This window comes from Myxine glutinosa, chromosome 1 (assembly GCF_964187855.1).
Source record: "Myxine glutinosa chromosome 1, kmMyxGlut1.1, whole genome shotgun sequence".
Classification (NCBI taxonomy): Eukaryota; Metazoa; Chordata; class Myxini; order Myxiniformes; family Myxinidae; genus Myxine; species Myxine glutinosa.
Window position 1 is genome coordinate 429,647,702 of NC_136261.1, and position 23,217 is coordinate 429,670,918.

The 23,217-nt window shown below is 51.2% G+C and overlaps 1 protein-coding gene across 1 annotated transcript in view; it reads left to right on the plus strand.

The window, feature by feature from the left end:
* Positions 1-23,217, plus strand: part of LOC144888247 (E3 ubiquitin/ISG15 ligase TRIM25-like) — a 950,979-nt gene that overhangs the window by 831,908 nt on the left and 95,854 nt on the right. The gene's annotated exons all lie outside the window — the stretch shown is intronic.

The window sequence follows — 23,217 nt, forward strand, 5'->3', positions numbered from 1 at the left end:
CCTATGTTGACCTTTTGGCCTATGTTCACCTAAAATATAATTTGTGGTTGAATTCAGTGACGAGATATGCAAGTCCTTTTCAAATTTCAAGTCAATTGGATGAAAATTGAGGATTTTAGAAATTTGGCCTATGTTGACCATTTGGCCTATGTTGACCTCAATAATACTTGGTGGTTGAATTCACTGCAAGTGCTCTCCAAATTTCAAGTCAATTGGATGAAAATTGAGGATTTTAGAAATTTGGCCTATGTTGACCATTTGGCGTATGTTGACCACAAAAATTATTGGTGGTTGAATTCAATGACCAGATATGCAAGTGGTCTTCAAATTTCAAGTCAATCGGATGAAAATTGAGGATTTTAGAAATTTAGCAAAGTTGGTGACCTTTGGCCTATGTTGACCTTTTGACCTATTGACCCCAAAACAACAGACTTCTGGCATTTGACCAACTCTACCACTTGGTGAAGTTTGGTGAAGATCGGTTGAAAACTGTGACCTGTAGGCCGGTGACAAACAAACAAACAAGCAAACAAACAGACAGACAGTCACAAACACAACCGACCAATATACTTGTAAAATCTTCGATTTTGCAAGTAACAAGAAAACGTCATGCTTAGCACGATACTTGCAAAATACGCCCTCCCCCAAAAGTTTTCAATGTGACATGATGGCCTCTGGTGACCTCAAAAATACTTGGTGGTTGAATTCAGTGACCAGATATGCAAGTCCTCTTCAAATTTCATGTCAATTGGATGAAAATTGAGGATTTTAGAAATTTGGCCTATGTTGACCTTTTGGCCTATGTTGACCTCAAAGATACTTGGTGGTTGAATTCACTGACCAGATATGCAAGTCCTCTTCAAATTTCAAGTCAATTGGATGAAAATTGAGGATTTTAGAAATTTGGCCTATGTTGACCTTTTGGCCTATGTTGACCTCAAAGATACTTGGTGGTTGAATTCACTGACGAGATATGCAAGTCCTTTTCAAATTTCAAGTCAATTGGATGAAAATTGAGGATTTTAGAAATTTGGCCTATGTTGACCATTTGGCCTATGTTGACCTCAAGAATACTTGGTGGTTGAATTCAATGCAAGTCCTCTCCAAATTTCAAGTCAATTGGATGAAAATTGAGGATTTTAGAAATTTGGCCTATGTTGACCATTTGGCCTATGTTGACCTCAAAAATTCTTGGTGGTTGAATTCAATGACCAGATATGCAAGTGGTCTTCAAATTTCAAGTCAATCGGATGAAATTTGAGGATTTTAGAAATTTAGCAAAGTTGGTGACCTTTGGCCTATGTTGACCTTTTGACCTATTGACCCCAAAACAATAGGCTTCTGGAATTTGACCAACTCTACCACTTGGTGAAGTTTGGTGAAGATCGGTTGAAAACTGTGACCTGTTGGCCGGTGACAAACAAACAAACAAGCAAACAAACAGACAGACAGTCACAAACACAACCGACCAATATACTTGTAAAATCTTCGATTTTGCAAGTAACAAGAAAACGTCATGCGTAGCACGATACTTGCAAAATACGCCCTCCCCCAAAAGTTTTCAATGTGACATGATGGCCTATGGTGACCTCAAAAATACTTGGTGGTTGAATTCAGTGACCAGATATGCAAGTCCTCTTCAAATTTCATGTCAATTGGATGAAAATTGAGGATTTTAGAAATTTGGCCTATGTTGACCTTTTGGCCTATGTTGACCTCAAAGATACTTGGTGGTTGAATTCACTGACCAGATATGCAAGTCCTCTTCAAATTTCAAGTCAATTGGATGAAAATTGAGGATTTTAGAAATTTGGCCTATGTTGACCTTTTGACCGATGTTCACCTAAAATATAATTTGTGGTTGAATTCAGTGACGAGATATGCAAGTCCTTTTCAAATTTCAAGTCAATTGGATGAAAATTGAGGATTTTAGAAATTTGGCCTATGTTGACCATTTGGCCTATGTTGACCTCAAGAATACTTGGTGGTTGAATTCAATGCAAGTCCTCTCCAAATTTCAAGTCAATTGGATGAAAATTGAGGATTTTAGAAATTTGGCCTATGTTGACCATTTGGCCTATGTTGACCTCAAAAATTCTTGGTGGTTGAATTCAATGACCAGATATGCAAGTGGTCTTCAAATTTCAAGTCAATCGGATGAAAATTGAGGATTTTAGAAATTTAGCAAAGTTGGTGACCTTTGGCCTATGTTGACCTTTTGGCCTATTGACCCCAAAAACAATAGGCTTCTGGCATTTGACCAACTCTACCGCTTGCTGAAGTTTGGTGAAGATCGGTTGAAAACTGTGACCTGTAGGCCGGTGACAAACAAACAAACAAGCAAACAAACAGACAGACAGAGTCACAAACACAACCAACCAATATACTTGTAAAATCTTCGATTTTGCAAGTAACAAACAAACAAGAAAACGTCATGCATAGCACGATACTTGCAAAATACGCCCTCCCCCAAAAGTTTACCATTGATACAGCAAATTGTCCATTTCATGAAGATTTAAATTTACAATCTTGATCAAAGCTCGGGTCAACAGGATGAAAAGTGACGATTTTAGAAATTTGGCCCATGTTGACCTTTTGGCCTATGTTGACCTCAAGAACACTTGGTGGTTGAAGTCAGTGCCCAGATATGCAAGTCCTCTTCAAATTTCAAGTCAATTGGATGAAAATTGAGGATTTTAGAAATTTGGCCTATGTTGACCATTTGGCCTATGTTGACCTCAAAAATACTTGGTGGTTGAATTCAGTGAACAGATATGCAAGTGGTCTTCAAATTTCAAGTCAATTGGATGAAAATTGAGGATTTTAGAAATTTGGCCTATGTTGACCTTTTGGCCTAAGTTGACCAAGAATACTTGGTGGTTGAATTCAGTGACCAGATATGCAAGTCCTCTTCAAATTTCAAGTCAATTGGATGAAAATTGAGGATTTTAGAAATTTGGCCTATGTTGACCTTTTGGCCTATGTTCACCTAAAATATAATTAATGGTTGAATTCAGTGATGAGATATGCAAGTCCTTTCAAATTTCAAGTCAATTGGATGAAATTTGAGGATTTTAGAAATTAGGCCTATGTTGACCATTTGGCCGATGTTGACCTCAAGAATACTTGGTGATTGAATTCAGTGACCAGATGTGCAAGTCCTCTCCAAATTTCAAGTCAATTGGATGAAAATTGAGGATTTTAGAAATTTGGTCTACGTTGACCATTTGGCCTATGTTGACCTAAAAATTATTGGTGGTTGAATTCATTGACCAGATGTGCAAGTGGTCTTCAAATTTCAAGTCAATCGGATGAAAATTGAGGATTTTAGAAATTTAGCAAAGTTGGTTACCTTTGGCCTATGTTGACCTTTTGACCTATTGACCCCAAAAACAATAGGCTTCTGGCATTTGACCAACTCTACCACTTGGTGAAGTTTGGTGAAGATCGGTTGAAAATTGTGACCTGTAGGCCGGTGACAAACAAACAAACAAGCAAACAAACAAACAGACAGACAGAGTCACAAACACAACCGACCAATATACTTGAAAAATCTTCGATTTTGCAAGTAACAAACAAACACGACAGAGACAGACACATAGACAAGGGTGAAAACATAACCTCCATCCACCTTCAGAGGCAAAGGGAATACGTGGAATTTGAGCAAGTTTTTCCTGGAAATTTATATTTCGGGAGTAGAACATATTTTAGTTCCTCATTCACGTCATCACCGATTTTTCCAATCACAATACTGTAGCGGTTTCCGCTGGATGCACACAATCGCCTTGCACCGGCCAGAACACGACCAGACGCGCCTCTCCCGGGCATGCCCGGACTCACTGTTCCCGGGCACACCCGAACCTCCCGGGCACGCCCGGTCTCGTCTTTCCCGGGCATGCCCGCTCTCGCCTTTCCAGGGCTCGCCCAGAGCGTCCGGGCATGCCCGCTATCGCCTTTCCAGGGCTCGCCCAGAGCGTCCGGGCATGCCCGCTCTCGCCTTTCCAGGGCTCGCCCAGAGCGTCCGGGTATGCCCGCTATCGCCTTTCCAGGGCTCGCCCAGAGCGTCCGGGCATGCCCGCTATCGCCTTTCCAGGGCTCGCCCAGAGCGTCCGGGCATGCCCGCTATCGCCTTTCCAGGGCTCGTCCAGAGCGTCCGGTCCGGGCACGCCCGCTATCGCCTTTCCAGGGCTCGCCCAGAGCGTCCGGGCACGCCCGCTATCGCCTTGCCAGGGCTCGTCCAGAGCGCCCGGGCACGCCCAGCCTCGACTTGCCAGGCCGCAGCCAAACACGCCCGGGCAGGTCCAGACTCGCCTTTCCAAGGCTCGCCCTTGACACCCGGGCATGCCCGGTATAGCTTTTGCCGGGCAAACTTCCCGACATAAATGTGTATATATTATATTGCTGCCCGATAAACGGGCTTGTCAGAATACCTGAGCTGTTTTGTTTCAATAAAGCAACTCGGACGAATTCCGTCTTTGGTCGCGTCAATTCTTTCGACTCGCGTTGGAGCGCAGTTCCTTCAATACTTTGATTTCCTGAATCCCTGCTGGAATTCCAACCTGTAGGAAAGGATAAAATTAAAACGAGATTTTAGGTGGGACGAAGAGCAAATGCAAATTAAAATGGCCTCCAAATCAAGCTACAGGCCGTGTATCCTCCATCGCTCAAAATCATTACTTGACAAACCTGAGACTTCATAGACAAGATACTCCACGCAGTGTTCAAGTATTTACTTCAATTTTAATAACATAAACAATTTAAAGATCATTTTTAAAATCTGGAAGTTTAACGCAACTACACTGTACTAGCACGACTACACTGAACCAACACGACTACACTGTACTAGCACGACGACGCTGTATTAACACGACGACACTGTACTAACATGACGACACTGTACTAACACTGCACTGTACTAACATGACTACACTGTACCAACGACGGCACTGTACTAACACAACGGCACTGTACTAACACGACGACACTGTACAAACGACGACACTGCACCAATACGACCACACTGTACTAACACGACACTGTACTAACACGACCGCACTGTACCAGCACGACGACACTGTACCAGCACGGTGACACTGTACCAACACGACTACACTGTACTAACCCGACCACACTGTACTAACATGACTACACTGTACTGGCATGACTCCAATGTACCAACACGACTACACTGTACTAAGACGACGATGAGTCACAGTTGAGGAGATGGAGGCTATATTGATCAATGATCACCGTAGACCATGGCGTCAATCGGCATCTTCCAGAAGCATATTGGTGGCCTCTTCTTCATCCTCTCACGTGGCACTCCCTCTCATCATCATCATCATCATCATCATCATCATCAGCGATATTGATATTTGTGGGGCCGATGACCCCATGATGATTGTTTCCATGGATGGGTTTCACAAAGTACACTTATGCAGTACTGCGCATATACGATGTATTTATTTGGCAGGGGGGGGGGGGGGTGCATTGAATGTATCTGTTCTTGTTTAACTATTTGGTCAAAAGATAAAAACATCTTCAAAAGCATGAAACAAGAAAATTTCACATCTTGTAGTTTTTGTTCATCTCGAATAATTTCCACAGAGGGGCCGGTGGAGCATCCGGAGAAGGTGGAGCTGGATCCGAACAACTTGAGAAATCTTTGGAAGTGAAGGGAAACGGAAACAGGGTTCTTCTTCTTCGCTCCATTTACAGATTATTTAAAATTCCATATTTCCTCCTTTTCATTCTTTCCTTTTTCTTCCATTTTATTTCCGTCTTTATGGAACGGCTTCGGGGTCACGACCAAAATTAATGTCTTGCTCGATGTCGACATATAACATGGTTCTTGGAGGTATTATGAAGGTGATTTGTGTTATAGTGTAGCGGTTACCGCTGGATGTACATAATCGCCTTGCACCGGCCAGAACACGGCCAGACGCGCCTCTCCCGGGCACGCCCGAACCTCCCGGGCACGCCCGGTCTCGTCTTTCCCAGGAATGCCCGCTCTCGCCTTTCCAGGGCTCGGCCAGAGCGTCCGGGCATGCCCGCTATCGCCTTTCCAGGGCTCGCCCAGAGCGTCCGGGCATGCCCGCTATCGCCTTTCCAGGGCTCGCCCAGAGCGTCCGGGAATGCCCGCTATCGCCTTTCCAGGGCTCGCCCAGAGCGTCCGGGCATGCCCGCTATCGCCTTTCCAGTGCTCGCCCAGAGCGCCTGGGCATGCCCAGCCTCGACTTGCCAGGCCGCAGCCAAACATGCCCGGGCAGGTCCAGACTCGCCTTTCCAAGGCTCGCCCTTGATACCCGGGCATGCCCGGTATAGCTTTTGCCGGGAAAACTTCCCGACATAAATGTGTATATATATTGTTGCCCGAAAAACGGGCTTGTGAGAATACCTGAGCTGTTTTGTTTCAATAAAGCAACTCGGACGAATTCCGTCTTTGGTCGCGTCAATTCTTTCGACTCGCGTTGGAGCGCAGTTCCTTAATTGGTGACCTACCGACATGGATACGGCAGTGACGCTTAAACTGCCTACCTTCTGGGAGGCTCATGCGGCTGTTTGGTTTACCCAGGCGGACTCCCAGTTCGCCCTGCGAGGCATCACCGTGGACGACACCCGCTTCCACCATGTTGTGGCGGCGCTTGGTTCCGCCACCGCGGCCCGCGCCTTGAGCCTCCTCCAGCACCCGCCGGCTGCTGACAAATACGACGCGCTGAAGACGCTCCTCCTCGGTGCTTTCGCCCTCTCACTGGCAGCACGCGCACGACGCCTGCTTGAACTGCCCGAGCTCGGCGACACGCGCCCGTCCGAGCGCATGGACTATATGCTCTCGTTGCTCGGCGAGCACTCTCCGGCATTCCTGTTCCGGGAGCTGTTCCTCCGTCAGCTGCCTAACCCGGTACGCCTCGCCCTGGCTGGCACGTTGATCACGGATTCCCGCGCCCTCGCCAGGGAAGCCGATAAGATCTCCTCGGCGGGCCAGCACATCGGCGCGGTTACCTGGAGCCCGCCGCCGTCCGAGGCGATGCCCACGATGCCCGAGCTCCCTGCGCGGTTGGAGGCCGAACTGCCGGTGCAACTGGCGGCCGCCACGCCGCACCGCCCGCTTCCGACATGACGGACGGGGCCTCCACCTGACCGGGCGTGGTGTTATTACCACGCCAGGTTCGGACACAAGGCTCGGACGTGCCGGCCCCGTGCACTTTCGGCAGGTCGGGAAACGGCCGGGCCGGCGTTCATTCCCAGCCATGAGCGCCGGCCACTCGGGCAACTTGCTGTTTATTCGGGACAAAGCGTCTGGACGGCGTTTCCTGTGCGACACCGGCGCCCAACTGAGCGTCATACCTGCCTCCGAGCAGGACAGGCTGGACGCAGTTTGCGGCCCCTCTTTGGTCGCTGCTAATGGCTCGGCCATACGCACTTTCGGCCCACGCGTTGTCACCCTCTGCTTCGGCAGCCAGCGCTTTCAATGGACTTTTGTTACCGCCAGCGTCCCCGTGGCTTTGCTGGGCGCCGACTTCCTCTGCGCCACGGGCTGCTGGTCGACGTCAAACGACGTCGCCTTGTCCACGCCGAGACCTTCAGCTCCCTGGCGTGCACAATGAGCAGCTCCGCGCCGACCGAACTGGCGTGCGCCCTCCCGGCAACGAACGAGTTCGCTCGCCTGCTCATGGAATTCCCGGCCCTCACGTGGCCGACGTTTTTGGCCGTCGCGGTGCGGCACGGGATCGAGCACCACATACCCACTACGGGCCCGCCGGTCTACGCCAGGGCCCGCCGCCTCGACCCAGCCAAGCTCGCCGTGGCAAAGGCCGAATTCGACGCGTTGGAGCACTTCGGCATCGTGCGGCGCTCCGATAGCACATGGGCCTCGCCACTGCACATCGTGCCAAAGCCGGGGGGTGGATGGTGCCCGTGTGGCGACTACCGCCGTCTCAATGACGCTACCACCCCCGACAGGTACCCGATCCCACATATTCAGGACTTTTCCGCCCGTTTGGCGGGACGGGCCATCTTTTCGAAAATTGACCTGATACGGGGCTACCACCAGGTACCTGTCCGGGCGGCCGACGTCCCGAAGACGGCCGTCATCACGCCGTTCGGCCTGTTCGAATTTTTGCGGATGCCGTTTGGCCTCAAGAACCCGGCCCAGGCGTTCCAGCGCTTGATGGACGGCGTGCTGCGCGACCTGCCGTTTCTTTTCGTCTATCTGGACGACATCCTCGTCGCCAGCACGTCCCGTGCCGAGCACCTCCTCCACCTCCGAACACTGTTCGGTCGCCTCAGCGAGCACGGCTTAATTGTCAACCCGGTCAAATGCCACTTCGGCGCGACGGCCGTTGACTTTTTGGGCCACCGCATCACCAAGACCGGGGCCGTGCCGCTGCCGACCAAGGTCGAGGCCATCACCACGTTCCCGCATCCCCGTTCCTTCAAGGCCCTCCAAGAGTTCCTCGGCATGGTGAATTTTTATCACCGATTCGTGCCCCGCGCTGCTCAGCTCATGCGGCCCCTTTATGAGGCCCTCCGGGGCAAGCCGGCCAAGCATGACATTGTTTGGTCCGCGGCCATGGACGCGGCCTTCGCCAGTGCCAAACGGGCCCTCGCCGACGCAACGCTGCTGGCTCACCCGGTGCTCAACGCGCCCATCGCCCTCACTACGGACGCCTCCAACTACGCGGTGGGCGCCGTCCATAAGCAATGGGTGGACAGGGTTTGGCAGCCACTCGCTTTTTTCAGCTGGCAACTCCGGCCGAACGAGTTAAACTACAGCACGTTCGACCGCGAGCTGCTCGGGCTATTCCTGGCCGTTCGCCATTTCCGACACCTCCTGGAGGGCCGCCCGTTCACGGCTTTCGTCGACGACAAGCCGTTGGTCTACGCAATGGCTAAGGTCACGGAGCCGTGGTCGGCCCGACAGCAGCGCCACCTCTCCGCCGTGTCGGAGTTCACCACGGACATCCAGCACGTCGCCGGCAAAGACAACGCCGTGGCCAACTGCCTTTCGCGGGCCAGCGCGAACGCGGTCCACCTCGGCGTGGACTTCACGCTCATGGCGGCCGACCAGACCACCGACGCCTCGGTGCAGGCACTCCGCGTGGCGGACACGGGCCTCCGCCTGGCCGACATCCCCTTCGCGGGCACCGTCCTGCTCTGCGACGTCTCCCAGGGCCAGCCTCGCCCCATCGTGCCCGTTTCCTGGCAGCGCCGCATCTTCGCCTCCATCCACGGCCTTTCTCACCCGGGCCGGAAAGCTTCTCAGAAGCTGGTGTCGGCGCGTTTCGTCTGGCACGGCCTTCGACGAAACATCCGCGACTGGGCCAACGCCTGCACGGCCTGCCAGCGAGCCAAGGTCCACCACCACACCCAGGCCCCGCTGGCACCTTTCGCCGTGCCTGAACGGCGTTTCGACCACGTCCACGTGGACCTGGTGGGTCCCCTGCCCCCCTCGCGGGGTTTCACCCACCTGCTCACCATGGTGGACAGGACCACCAGGTGGCCGGAGGCCGTGCCCCTCACCTCCACCACCACCGCCGACGTGGCGCAGGCGTTCATCGCCACCTGGGTCGCGCGCTTCGGCGCACCAGCGGACATCTCGTCCGACCGCGGCCCACAGTTCACGTCTGAGCTTTGGGGCGCGGTCGCCCGTTCGTTGGGGGTCATGCTGCACCGCACCACGGCCTACCACCCCCAAGCCAATGGGTTGTGCGAGCGGTTTCACCGCTCCATGAAGGCCGCACTCATGGCCGGCCTTCAGGACGACGGTTGGGCCGACCGGCTGCCGTGGGTCCTTTTGGGCCTTCGCACGGCCCCCAAGGAAGACCTCCAGGCGTCCGCCGCCGAGCTCGTCTACGGCCAGCCACTCCGCGTCCCGGGCGAATTCGTGCCTGACGCTACCAGTCCCTGGTCCGCCGCTCGCCAGCGCTCGGACCTCTAGGAGGCCGCCTGACGATTTGCCCCCGTGCCGACGTCCCGCCACGGTGGCCCCCAGTCCTACGTCCCCCCGGCGCTTCACACATCGGAGTACGTCTTTGTGCGTCATGACGCGCACCGGGGGCCACTCCGGCCGCCGTACGACGGGCCCTTCCGGGTCCTGCGACGGGGCGACAAGTCTTTCATCGTCGACTTCGGCGGCCGGCCGGACCGGATTTCTGTGGACCGCCTCAAACCGGCGCACATGGACGTCAACTGACCACCACGGTTGGCCCTTCCTCTGCGGCGAGGCCGCCCCCCGTCCACAGTTCCCCCCGCTCGACCACCCACCACCACGTCAGACCCCTCCCCACGACCCTCCAGGGGTTGCTTCGGCCGGGTCATCCGGACCCCCCTTAAATTGACCCTGCCGGTGCAGGTCGATTCTGGAGGGGCGTGTGTAGCGGTTACCACTGGATGTACATAATCGCCTTGCACCGGCCAGAACACGGCCAGACGTGCCTCTCCCGGGCATGCCCGGACTCACTGTTCCCGGGCACGCCCGAACCTCCCGGGCACGCCCGGTCTCGTCTTTCCCGGGCATGCCCGCTATCGCCTTTCCAGGGCTCGCCCAGAGCGTCCGGGCATGCCCGCTATCGCCTTTCCAGGGCTCGCCCAGAGCGTCCGGGCATGCCCGCTATCGCCTTTCCAGGGCTTGCCCAGAGCGTCCGGGCATGCCCGCTATCGCCTTTCCAGTGTTCGCCCAGAGCGCCTGGGCATGCCCAGCCTCGACTTGCCAGGCCGCAGCCAAACACGCCCGGGCAGGTCCAGACTCGCCTTTCCAAGGCTCGCCCTTGATACCCGGGCATGCCCGGTATAGCTTTTGCCGGGCAAACTTCCCGACATAAATGTGTATATATATTGTTGCCCGAAAAACGGGCTTGTGAGAATACCTGAGCTGTTTTGTTTCAATAAAGCAACTCGGACGAATTCCGTCTTTGGTCGCGTCAATTCTTTCGACTCGCGTTGGAGCGCAGTTCCTTCAATAGTGTTAAAGTTTATAATTGATTCAATTTGAATAAATATTTAAAGGTGTATAAATAAAAATGATTCAGGGTTTTACCGCCGTTTTCCCCAGTGTCTATTACATCACCCCATCTAACACGTTACATTAGTTCTTCATGCCTGTTGTTTGTGTGATTTTTTTTACCCCATTTCCTCCATTCTTGATCCCTCTGCTCTCTTCGATCTCCGACCATCTCTAATATATCGAGGATGAATCCCTTCTTACAGTAATTCCTTCTGATCAAACTCCCAGAATCTCTACTCACTGCAAATATCTGATATTTTATCCAATTTGTTTACTGCTTTCTGGAGACGATTCAATCCAAATTTTCCTTCCATATCCAGGAACTTCAAGTACGTGTTACACCAACATATTGTGACATCTCCCATCACTACCTGCAAATATTACTGCCCTTGTGAACCCCACCTCTCCCAAGCCCCGTGGTTTCACATGTTTCCTCCCCTCACATCTTTAGTTTTCTCCTGTTTGTTGGATACCTTGCTTGTTGCATCTACCTGTTGTGTACACCTGTTTCCCCCAATGAAACCATGTTTGCGTTTTGCCCTCTGTAACCTTACTCATCGTGAGCCATGATATGGAACATAATAAAAATATTATCATTTGTTCCTTTTCTAGAATCTTTAAAGGTGGATGGAGGTTATGTTTTCACCCCTGCCTGTCTGTTTGTCTGTCTGTCTGTCCATTTGTGAACAAAATATCTCAATAAAGTTGTGGAAGGATTCAAACAAAACTTGGCAGAGCTGTAGCGTATGTGACAGCGATGAAATGATTAGATTTGGGTGAAGATCCGGATTCAGATCCGGCTCGTAGAATTTATTAAGTGATTCTTCACCATTGGGAGATAATGTAGCGGTTACCGCTGGATGCACACAATCGCCTTGCACCGGCCAGAACACGGCCAGACGCGCCTCTCCCGGGCATGCCCGGACTCACTGTTCCCGTGCACGCCCGAACCTCCCGGGCACGCCCGGTCTCGTCTTTCCCGGGCATGCCCGCTCTCGCATTTCCAGGGCTCGCCCAGAGCGTCCGGGCATGCCCGCTATCGCCTTTTCAGGGCTCGCCCAGAGCGTCCGGGCATGTCCGCTATCGCCTTTCCAGGGCTCGCCCAGAGCGTCCGGGCATGCCCGCTCTCGCCTTTCCAGTGCTCGTCTAGAGCGCCCGGGCACGCCCAGCCTCGACTTGCCAGGCCGCAGCCAAACACGCCCGGGCAGGTCCAGACTCACCTTTCCAAGGCTCGCCCTTGACACACGGGCATGCCCGGTATAGCTTTTACCGGGCAAACTTCCCGACATAAATGTGTATATATATTGCTGCCCGAAAAACGGGCTTGTCAGAATACCTGAGCTGTTTTGTTTCAATGGCCGGCCGGCCGGCCTCCGGCCAAACACGCCCGGGCAGGTCCAGACTCGCCTTTCCAAGGCTCGCCCTTGACACCCGGGCATGCCCGGTATAGCTTTTGCCGGGCAAACTTCCCGACATAAATGTGTATATATATTGCTGCCCGAAAAACGGGCTTGTCAGAATACCTGAGCTGTTTTGCTTCAATGGCCGGCCTCTGGCCGGCCTCCGGCCACCTGGTGGTCCTGTCCACCATGGTGAGCAGGTGGGTGAACCCCTGCGAGGGGGGCAGGGGACCCACCAGGTCCACGTGGACGTGGTCGAAACGCCGTTCAGGCACGGCGAAAGGTGCCAGCGGGGCCTGGGTGTGGCGGTGGACCTTGACCCGCTGGCAGGCCGTGCAGGCGTTGGCCCATTCGCGGATGTTTCATCGAAGGCCGTGCCAGACGAAACGTGCCGACACCAGCTTCTGAGAAGCTTTCCGGCCCGGGTGAGAAAGGCCGTGGATGGAGGCGAAGATGCGGCGCTGCCAGGAAACGGGCACGATGGGGCGAGGCTGGCCCTGGGAGACGTCGCAGAGCAGGACGGTGCCCGCGAAGGGAATGTCGGCCAGGCAGAGGCCCGTGTCCGCCGCACGGAGTGCCTGCACTGAGGCGTCGGTGGTCTGGTCGGCCGCCATGAGCGCGAAGTCCACGCCGAGGTGGACCGCGTTCGCGCTGGCCCGAGAAAGACAGTCGGCCATGGGGTTGTCTTTGCCGGCGACGTGCCGGATGTCCGTGGTGAACTCCGACACGGCGGAGAGGTGGCGCTGCTGGCGGGCCGACCACGGCTCCGTGACCCTAGCCATTGCGTAGACCAATGGCTTGTGGTTGACGAAAGTCATGAACGGGCGGCCCTCCAGGAGGTGTCGGAAATGGAGAACGGCCAGGAATAGCCCGAGCAGCTCGCGGTCGAACGTGCTGTAGTTTAACTGGTTCAGCCGGAGTTGCCGGCTGAAAAAAGCGAATGGCTGCCAAACCCCGTCCACCCATTTCTCATGGACGGCGCCCACCGCGTAGTTGGAGGCGTCCGTAGTGAGGGCGATGGGCGCGTTGAGCAACGGGTGAGCCAGCAGCGTTGCATCGGTGAGGGCCCGTTTGGCGCTGGCGAAGGCCACGTCCATGGCCGTGGACCAAACAATGTCATTCTTGGCCGGCTTGCCCCAGAGGGCCTCGTAAAGGGGCCGCATGAGCTGAGCAGCGCGGGGCACGAATCGGTGATAAAAATTCACCATGCCGAGGAACTCTTGGAGGGCCTTGATGGAACGGGGACGCGGGAACGTGGTGATGGCCTCGACCTTGGTCGGCAGCGGCACGGCCCCGGTCTTGGTGATGCGGTGGCCCAAAAAGTCAACGGTCATCGCGCCGAAGTGGCATTTGACTGGGTTGACAATTAAGCCGTGCTCGCTGAGGCGACCGAACAGTGTTCGGAGGTGGAGGAGGTACTCGGCACGGGACGTGCTCACGACGAGGATATCGTCCAGATAGACGAAAAGAAATGGCAGGTCGCGCAGCACGCCGTCCATCAAGCGCTGGAATGCCTGGGCCACGTTCTTGAGGCCAAACGGCATCCGCAAAAATTCGAAAAGGCCAAACGGCGTGATGACGGCCGTCTTCGGGACGTCGGCCGCCCGGACAGGTACCTGGTGGTAGCCCCGTATCAGGTCAATTTTCGAAAAGATGACCCGTCCCGCCAAACGGGCGGAAAAGTCCTAAATATGCGGGATCGGGTACCTGTCGGGGGTGGTAGCGTCGTTGAGACGGCGGTAGTCGCCACACGGGCGCCATCCACCCCCCGGCTTTGGCACGATGTGCAGTGGCGAGGCCCACGCGCTATCGGAGCGCCGCACGATGCCGAGGTGCTCCAACGCGTCGAACTCGGCCTTCGCCACGGCGAGCTTGGCCGGGTCGAGGGGGTGGGCCCTGGCGTAGACCGGCGGGCCCATAGTGGATATGTGGTGCTCGATCCCGTGCCGCACCGTGACGGCCGAAAACGTCGGCCGCGTGAGGGCCGGGAATTCCGCGAGCAGGCGAGCGAACTCGTTCGCTGCCGGGAGGGCGCACGCCAGTTCGGTTGGCGCGGAGCTGCTCATTGTGCACGCCAGGGAGCTGAAGGTCTCGGCGTAGACAAGGCGACGTCGTTTGACGTCGACCAGCAGCCCGTGCGCACAGAGGAGGTCGGCGCCCAGCAAAGCCACGGGGACGCTGGCGGTAACAAAAGTCCATTGAAAACGCTGGCTGCCGAAGCAGAGGGTGACGACGCGTGGGCCGAAAGTGCGTATGGCGAGCCATTAGCAGTGACCAAAGAGGGGCCGCAAATGGCGTCCCGCCTGTCCTGCTCGGAGGCGGGTATGACGCTCAGTTGGGCGCCGGTGTCACACAGGAAACGCCGCCCAGACGCTTTGTCCCGAATAAAAAGCAAGTTGCCCAAGTGGCCGGCACTCATGGCTGGGAATGAACGCCGGCCCGGCCGTTTCCCGACCTGCCGAAAGTGCACGGGGGCCGGCACGTCCGAGCCTTGTGTCCGAACCTGGCATGGTAATAACACCACGCCCGGTCAGGTGGAGGCCCCGGCCGTCGTGTCGGAAGCGGGCGGTGCGGCGTGGCGGCCGCCAGTTGCACCGGCAGTTCGGCCTCCAACCGCGCAGGGCGCTCGGGCGTCGTGGGCGTCGCCTCGGACGGCGGCGGGCTCCAGGTAGCTGCGCCAATGTGCTGGCCCGCCTAGGAGATCTTATCGGCTTCCCTGGCGAGGGCGCGGGAATCCGTGATCAACGTGCCAGCCAGGGCGAGGTGTACCGGGTGAGGCAGCTGGCGAAGGAACAGCTCGCGGAACAGAAAATCCAGAGAGTGCTCACCGAGCAACGAGAGCGTATAGTCCATGCACTCGGACGGGCGCGTGTCGCCGAGCTCGGGCAGAGCGAGCAGGCGCCGTGCGCGTGCTGCCGGTGAGAGGGCGAAAGCGTCGAGGAGGAGTGTCTTCAGCGCGTCGTATTTGTCAGCAGCCGGCGGGTGCTCGAGGAGGCTCAAGGCGCGGGCCGCGGTGGCGGAACCGAGCGCCGCCACAACATGGTGGAAGCGGGTGTCGTCCGCGGTGATGCCTCGCAGGGCGAACTGAGAGTCTGACTGAGCGAACCAAACAGCCGCGTGAGCCTCCCAGAAGGTAGGCAGTTTAAGCGTCACTGCCGTATCCATGTCGGTAGGTCACCAATGAAGGAACTGCGCTCCAACGCGAGTCGAAAGAAGTGACGCGACCAAAGACGGAATTCGTCCGAGTTGCTTTATTGAAACAAAACAGCTCAGGTATTCTGACAAGCCCGTTTTTCGGGCAGCAATATATATACACATTTATGTCGGGAAGTTTGCCCGGCAAAAGCTATACCGGGCATGCCCGGGTGTCAAGGGCGAGCCTTGGAAAGGCGAGTCTGGACCTGCCCGGGCGTGTTTGGCTGCGGCCTGGCAAGTCGAGGCTGGGCGTGCCCAGGCGCTCTGGACGAGCACTGGAAAGGCGAGAGCGGGCATGCCCGGACACTCTGGGCGAGCCGTGGAAAGGCGATAGCGGGCATGCCCGGGAAAGACGAGACCGGGCGTGCCCGGGAGGTTCGGGCGTGCCCGAGAACAGTGAGTCCGGGCATGCCCGGGAGAAGCGCGTCTGGCCGTGCTCTGGCCGGTGCAAGGCGATTGTGTGCATCCAGCGGTAACCGCTACAATAACACCAAAAACGATACACTGCAGGATATCTCAAAACGTTATGGACGGCTTTGGACGAAACTTGTTGGACAGGTTGTGTTTATGAGAAGGAAGAAACAATTCAATTTTGGTGAAAGTCCGGATCCGTATCCAGCTAGTAGAATTTTTAAAGTGATTCTTCACCATTGGGACAAAGGGCCAAAAACGATATATAGCAGGATATGTCAAAAAGTTGTGGATGGATGATTTTGATTAAATGTGATTCTGTATTGTGATTGCCTTGTCTACTCTGGGATACAAAATGTAAAGTGTTCACCTGGCGGAGGTATACTCTCCCATGAGTGCCGTTCTCTATATTCCCGTTTCTCTTTCATATTTGTGCCACGTTTTGTGTTCCCTTATTATTTTCTTTATAAAATGTCCAGTTTGTGTCACTCACTCTGTATCTTCTCAAGAAAGTTCTTATTGAGTGTGATGAGCCCGTCCAAGTTCTTCTCCTCCTTCGAGAAGTCCAGAACTGGGAGCGGTGTCCTCTTCACAGATTTAAAGTCTGACATGGTCTCGAGCCTTGGAATAAAAAGGAAAAACATCAGTTTTAGAAATTCTTGGAGGAGAGAATATTGTTAAAATAAAACATTTTTACAAATCAAAACAAGTAATCTGGAAAAGAATGGTAAATAATTAAAAATAGAAAATAGATCGAGTGAATTTTGGTATTAATTTGTATTTTTATTCAGAAGTCGAGATTCTAGAGGAGCCGAATCGAGAATAAAGTAAACAGGTAGAAAAAAAACGATGAACAGGATGGAAAGAGAGTGTCGGTGAGGGTTGTAGAGAATGAGGTGTGCGTTGGGGAAAGAATAAATCAATGATGAATGAGATGATTGAAAGATGAGATGAAGAGCACGAGGCAAGAAGCAGATTTGTTGAGTCAGTTGGTCATGGACTCGGCTTCGTGGCAGGAGATGTACAGAACAAAGGCCATGTAATGGGATAGAAAACCGTCTGTCTGCAGAGAGAAGACCTAGGTGAGAATAATCCAACAAGGTGTTTGTGGTGGGACTTGGGACAACACCATTCTCAGAAGTAATGTTTGTTACCATCTGTTCGTGTTCCCATCTGAGCTCCTCGGACAAGCTGCAGAGAATCCAGGTTCAAATGTTATACAGTCACGTGAAAAAGTAAGTTCACCCCATGTAAAGTTTTGACTTTTTCAACATATTTCAACATACAGATATTTGATCTTCATTTCAACAATATTGATAGATAAAGGTGATATAATATAACAAATATCATGAAACATTTACATTTTGTAGTCCATTGTATAATTTAAATAAACCTAAATCCAAATTTTGCATGTGGAAAAAGTAAGTACACCCCTACATTTATCACTACTTGAAATACCTAAAATTAGAATCAGGTGCACCAGCTCAGGTGCAAATGATTAGAACATCGTTAGAGAGGATCTTGGAGGAACCTGTCTTATTTAAACCTCAGACATTTAGTTTGGTTTGCTCTTTGTTGTTGAAGTGTGCAGCGTCACTATGCCTAGATAAAAAGAGCTCTCTGAGGCCTTCAGAAAGGTGGTTATAGATGCGTACGAGTCTGGGAACGGATTTAAAAAGATCTCCAAACAATATAAAATCAATCATTCGACTGTCCGGAAGATCATCTACAAGTGGAGAAAATTCCAAACAACTGCCAACTTGTTCAGGCCAGGCCGCCCCAGCAAGTTCAGCCCGAGAGCAGACCGCAAGATGCTGAAAGAAGTCTTTAAGAACCCCAGAATGTCATCACGGGACCCACAGGCAGCTCTTGCCACTGTTGATGTCAAAGTGCACGAGTCCACCATTAGAAAGAGGCTGCACAAATTTGATCTACATGGGAGGTGTGCCAGGAGGAATCCTTTGCTGTCCAGAAAGAACATCAGGGCAAGACTAAAGTTTGCCAATGAACACCTAGGCAAAGACCAGCACTTCTGGAACAATGTGCTCTGGTCAGATGAGTCAAAGGTAGAGCTATTTGGCCACAGTACCAGAACACATGTTTGGCGAAAACCAAAGACAGCATTTGACCACAAGAACCTGATACCAACTGTAAAGCATGGTGGTGGAAATACAGGGTCCGGCTGGGAGGTGTGACGATTTTCAGAAAACTCATACACAATTATTTTTTGTCGAATTTCAATTTATATATTTTTTAAAGACTACATATATAATGCCATTTAATACACTGTAACAAAGACATTTTACAAATGTAATTAATGTTTGAATTGGGTATAACAATGCAAGTGGGGGTCTAGCGCATGCGTGATGGCTGTTGGTTACTCGTTGTTAGGCGCCATTTCAGTAGCCATGGAGCTGTGGACGATTGAACATCGCGTCTTTGTTGTTGAGACGTTTATTCAAATGGGTAGTTCGGTGGTGCTTACACAGCACAGATTTCGGACTCACTTCAATGTTGGTCGACGTGGCGCCATTCCGTCTCGAAACACAACATTGAAGTGGGTAAAAAACTTCAGGACAACTGGATCTGTGAGGCCGGGAGCAGCTCGGGGAGGTGATCGAACCGTTAGGACCCCGGAAAACATCGAAAGGGTTCGACAAGCTGTGGAGGCCAGCCCTCGTCGGTCAGCAGTACGGCACGCTCGCGCTCTACGGATGTCAGACAGATCAGTTCGTCGAATTTTGCACTTGGACCTTCATTATCACGCGTACAAAATCATGGTGGTTCAAGAACTGCAGCAGAATGATTTTGTACGGCGGTTTACGTTCGCAGAAAGAATGCTGGAACTGCTGAGGGATGCTGCTGTGCTGAGAAATGCTGGAACTTTTCCGCGCGTCTGCAAGAATGCTTGGACAAGAACGGCCGCCATTTAGATGATGTCATTTTTCAAACATGAATTACATTTTTAAAATGTCTTTGTTACAGTGTATTAAATGGCATTATATATGTAGTCTTTAAAAAAAAAAAAATTGAAATTCGACTAAAAATAACTGTGTACGAGTTTTCTGAAAATCGTCACACCTCCCTGACGGACCCTGTATTATGGTTTGGGGCAGCTTTGCTGCATCAGGGCCTGGGAAGCTCACCATCATAGAATCCTCTATGAATTCTTCATTGTACCAGAGGGTGCTTGAGGATAATGTGAGGCCATCTGTCGGAAAGTTGAAGCTCAACCGAAGGTGGACCTTGCAACATGACAATGACCCTAAACATACCAGTAAATCCACCAAGGAATGGCTGAAAAGCAAGAAAGGGAGGGTTCTGGAATGGCCAAATCAAAGCCCGGATCTAAATCCCATCGACATGTTGTGGGGGGATTTGAAACGAGCTGTGCATGCAAGAAACCCCTCAAACATCACACAGCTGAAAGAATTCTGCATGGAGGAGTGGGCAAAAATTTCTCTCAGTGGATGTCATCGACTGGTAGACCGTTGTAAGAAACGCCTACTTGAGGTTGTTTCTGCCAAAGGGGGCAATACCACCGATTAGAGCCAAGGGTGTACTTACTTTTTCCACATGTGAAATTTGCATTTATGTTCATTTAAATTATACAATGGACTACAAAATGTAAATGTTTCATGATATTTGTTGTATTATATCACCTATATCTTTCAATGTTGTTGAAATGAAGATCAAATAGCTGTATGTTGAAATATGTTGAAAAAGTCAAAACTTTACATGGGGTGTACTTACTTTTTCACATGACTGTAAACCATGTTTTTGTCCATTGTCCATCAATCTCCATGTAATTCCTGTATCCAGGTTCAAATGTTATAAACTATGTCTTTGTCCATTGTCCATCAATCTCCTTGCAATTCATGTATCCAGGTTCAAATGTTATAAGCCATGCCTTTGTCCATTGTCCATCAATCTCCTTGTAATTCATGTATCCAGGTTCAAATGTTATAAACCATGTCCATTGTAGATCAATCTCATTGTAATTCATGTTGATGTACACCATCTACTAAAGCATTTGTCCTGTACTGTTAGACAGTATACCATGTTCCGTGCATGGATGACACTTGCACACCTATGATACCATATGTAATAAATTGTTTATTTTCTCTGACTCTGTAATGTTTGTTGGGTGGGATGTTCATTGTGAAAGTTGATGAGTGGGAAGATGACAAGTGCACCACCGGTCAAAAGTTTTAGAACACCTCAATTTTACCAGTTTTTATTGAAATTTATGCAGTTTAATGTCTCAATGTACTCTGAAATTAAGCAGAGAACAAATAAACAATTGGAGATAAAAAAAGAAATCATAGAATCATTGCAAAGAAATTGCAAGGAAAGCCAAGGTGTCAGTGAGTACAGTTTCCCACACCATCAAAAGGCACTTGGAAACTGGAGGAAACTCTGACAGGAAGAAGTCTGGCAGACCCAAAGCCACAACAGAATCAGAAGACAAGTTTCTGAAAGTCAACAGCTTGTGTGATAGGCGGCTCACAGGACAACAGCTTCAAGCACAGCTTAAAACTGGTCGAAGTAAGCAAGTCTCAGTTTCAACTGTGAAGAGAAGACTTCGAGCTGCAGGTTTGATAGGTCGAGTGGCAGTAAGAAAGCCATTGCTAAGATGGCAAAATAAGAAAAAGAGGCTTGCCTGGGCCATGAAGCACTCTGCCAGTGGACTACTGAAGACTGCAAAAGTCGAAGAAGGTCTTGTGGACCGATGAATCAAAATTTGAAATCTTTGGTTCATCACGCAGGGTTTTTGTACACTGTCGAATCGGCAAAAGGATGGTTCCTCAGTGTGCTACACCAACTGTCAAACATGGAGGAGGAAGCATGATGGTCTGGGGCTCTTTTGCTGGATCCAGAGTCGGCGCCTTGCACAGAGTGACTGGCACCCTGAACCAAAAGGGCTACCACAGCATTTTGCAGCGCCATGCAATACCCTCTGGTATACGCCTAGTTGGTCAGGGGTTCATCCTACAGCAAGATAATGACCCTAAACACACCTCCAGGCTATGTCAAAACTACCTTCGAGGAAAAGAACAAGACGGTAGGCTTCAAATCATGGATTGATGAATCAAAGTTCCAGACAACCACGGGCGGCTGGGTTCGAATCCCGACCCGGGTATAAACTGCCGTCCAGCTGCTTCGCAGGCAGGTGATTCATCAATGCATTCACCTTCGTCCCTCGGATGGACGCAAAGCCGGACGTCCTGTATGCTCGCATTAGTTGGTGAATGTTAAAGATCCCACGGTCTCCTTCACGAAGAGTAGGCAAGCTATCGCCGGCATCCTGAACAAATTACACATCGCTGCTGAAACCCACGAGGCACTCCTGTAAATAAGGTAAAGGTACGACGAGCATTTGTTAGATTAACGGGAACACGTCACACCAGGACAGTTCCACCGACGTATTACGTCATCGTACACAAACCAACGTGATAAACGTCATCACGACATGGAGTATTACGGTGTGATTGAAAACCCGATCCACACCAGGTGACCCGGCTTATAACGCGTGTCCCATCATTTCTGAGTCGATTCCTCGAGCGAAGTAAATCACGTTCAAAGACCATTGTTGGATACCTGGTTTAAACGTGTACATCGGACAATGGCTGAAGTGTAACCTGGAGTCCCGATTCCTTGTCCTTGTACAACTCAATGTTCGATCGAACAAACTTTATAACAATCGGTAAACGTGGTCTTGTCTCCCAGAAGGAATGTCTTGGGGGTTGTCGGTGGATTGTGTCGTCATAATGCGCTGTGACGTCACAGACGGGTGTTTCAACAGTTCGTTTCACGACTCGATAACAATCGGTACACGTGATCTTGTCTCCCAGGAGGAATGTCTTGGGGGTTGTCGGTGGAATCTTTAGCTCATTACAATTTACCTGGACCTTGATACAGTATTCGCTCGTTTATGAAGAACAACCGTTCGATTTGAACGCCTGGAAGCACCTGTGTAGGTAAGAAAAGGGGATTCGTGTGAGGGAGAGCAATGAGAATGTCATGTACTTCACCTGGACATTTACCCTCATGGCTAAAATGATCCTTCTTAAATGATCCTTCTTTACCGACGATTTGAACATGTCCGGGTTCGAATCCTGACCCAGGTATAAACTGGCGTCCAGGTGTTTCACGGTGTGGTAATAATTTGTGTTCTCCTAAAATGAATTGCGAGTAATTGTGAAACGCGTAAACAAAACCGAATACCTGTATCGATTATTATGAATGTTTAATTGTTCTGGAGAGATGATTTTACCTTCAAGTGAAATTACCTTCAGTACAAGAACTCCATGTTTTCAATAACCAAAAATACCTGTTCAGAGATTGTACCAAAGAAGGTATTTTATCTCTCCTAAGGGAATGTGCTCATTCTGGGATGTGATTACCTGGACTCCGCTTGGACCATAAATCGAATTCCTTGTCCTAAAAATCTGAAATTGCGTGCACATGATCTATGACCCATTTGAATTGAAATATTACATTTACGACATCATTGGTCACATGGTTCGGCAGCCATATTGGATTGAAGGAAAATATTAAATAATTATATCTGAAACTACTTACCCTAACAATGCGAAATTTTACAAACATCATCTAACACCAATGTTGCATATAGTTTGAAAATGATAACATTGTAGGTCATGTGGTTTGGCAGGCATCTTGGATAGAAAAACGAACCTTGTCCGATCAACACAAAACTTCACAAACCTGATCCCCGACCCATACATATACAGAGTGGACATTTTTCAGATCATATGTCATGTGGTGCAGCAGCCATATTAGCTTGAAAGCCGATATTTAAAAAAAAAAAAGATTTTAATTAAAATCAAATTTATAAAAAAATTAAATTATAAATTTAATCATAAAAAAAACTTAGGGGGGGGGGGAGATGCTTGACAGCGCCTTACCCTCCTCTTGGCGTGGGGGAGATGCTAGATATCATCATACCCTCCTCCTGGGGCGGGAGATGCTCGACGTCGCCTTACCCTCCTCTTAGGGTGGGGGCAGGGGATGCTCGAGATTGCCATACCCTTCTCGTGGGGTGGAGGGGGGAGGGGGGGAGGGGGGGTGGGGGAGATGCTGGAGATTGCCTTACACTCCTCTTAGGGTGGGGGAGTGGGAGATGCTAGAGATTGCCTTACACTCCTCTTAGGGTGCGGGAGGGGGAGATGCTAGAGATTGCCT